The sequence below is a fragment of the Triticum urartu genome, chromosome 5 (assembly GCF_003073215.2).
Source record: "Triticum urartu cultivar G1812 chromosome 5, Tu2.1, whole genome shotgun sequence".
In the NCBI taxonomy this organism is placed as follows: domain Eukaryota; kingdom Viridiplantae; phylum Streptophyta; class Magnoliopsida; order Poales; family Poaceae; genus Triticum; species Triticum urartu.
Genome location: NC_053026.1, coordinates 273,786,736 through 273,788,646, shown reverse-complemented (window position 1 = coordinate 273,788,646; position 1,911 = coordinate 273,786,736).

Here is a 1,911-nt window from a genome sequence, read left to right as displayed (position 1 = left end):
AAGATATATATCAGGAACATATCTACCCTCAAATGGTGGAATATTCAATTTTTGTCTAGGAAGATGGTCATGTACCTCAGGTGGTGGTGCAGCCCTACCGTTGTGATGATATGCATGAGGATGACCTGGTGGTGGTGGTGCTGGTGGTTGCACGTAGTTCTGATTTTGATCAACCTCATCCTCGTAATGGTCATCCACCTCTTCAGTAGCAGCAGGAGCGACAGAAGCAACAATAGTAGGTACAGCAGCACCAGAAGTTTGACCAGGCTCAATGGGAACGCGTTGTGCTCATCCCACTTGATTTGGAAGACGATGTTGTTGTTGTTGTAGAGGTGCGACAGGTGCAGCGGGCGGTGGAAGACGCGCGAGCAATTCATTAAACTTGTTATCGAGCTTTGTTTCGAACGCCTTCTCAATGCCATCTATCTTCTGCATGGCCTCTTCAAATCTGTTTAGCACATCTTCCACCTATCCACTCATCATTTGCTGAAACTTATCGTGTAACTCTTTGTTCGTCATGTTCTCCCAGTCAATCGCGTCGGGTTGTGATCCTGCCATGGTTAGTAGCAATAGAAACACACAAGAATATGATCCTACAGACTTCTAGAAAATGGCGGTGGTGGAGTGTCACAAATCCGTCAAGCAAATCTCAAATTCTTACCAGTTCTTACCCAGCAGCAGGCGGTGATCGGCAATCGTCGTAGTCAAAACTCTCAAAGCTCCATACAGCGATTACCAGGTGATGAGGACATGACTACCTTGGATACGACCAAAAATATTGCATACATGCATATTTGTCAGGTGATTTCTAATGCAAACTATTCAATAATCTATTTATGTTATCCAGAACAAAAATACTTCACACACTTTTGTGTTTTGTCTAATTGCAGGTGTATGGGACATTTGTACAATACACATATGAAGATAAGTGATGAGGACATGACTACCTTGGATACGACCAAAAATATTGCATACATGCATATTTGTCAGGTGATTTCTAATGCAAACTATTCAATAATCTATTTATGTTATCCAGAACAAAAATACTTCACACACTTTTGTGTTTTGTCTAATTGCAGGTGTATGGGACATTTGTACAATCCACATATGAAGACAAGGGAAAAGGATAAGTTTAGGTTGTGTTCAAAAAGTCCTCTCACGTCACTTTTGGGCCAAGAGAAGATAGAGTCCAAGTCTCTCACGTTCTGGATTCAGATTCGGACTGCACAGACATACCTGACTCAAAACGCCAACAACTTTTTCATACGGACTCCGAATTGGGTGATTCTTTTTTTGTTGGAAACTAGATTTCGTGCTCTTTCCAACCCAATTGGATTCACCTTCAAATTCATCCGGAGCGTTGAGTTACGGACGAAACAATCTGATGTTGCAGCAGAATCCGAGTCAAACTACAAGCCCAAAGGTGTTGCATCACCTCCACTTGGGCCCATGAGCCTTGTACGACCTAGGGTTAGTTTTAGGCTGCCTTGGGACATCTTCCCACCTCCTTGGCCGCCACCCCTTGCTCCTATATAAGTAGATCCATCTAGTAGCTTTTTCCTTGGGATTTGTTTAGTTAAAAGTTAGCCATTGCAACTTCGTGTACTTCGTTTGTGTCCAACGACCAGACCAAGACCGCTTCCAGATCCCCACCATTATCAATACTTCATATATATTTGCAATATTCAGATTGCTTTATCATATTCTTGCTCGTTCTTCGATTGCTTGCAGGAATAGACCTTCGTGGTCAGGCTGATCGTGCTTCCAGCATTGTCAGTAACCTCAGGAGATTGGTTTAGAGATTGCTAAGGCGCAACGTCGTGCACGTTTGTAGTCGGATCGTCAAAGTCGTCTCCACCAAATCGATAGTTATCATCTCATCGAAAGATTGGGACACCCTCCCCTCTATCA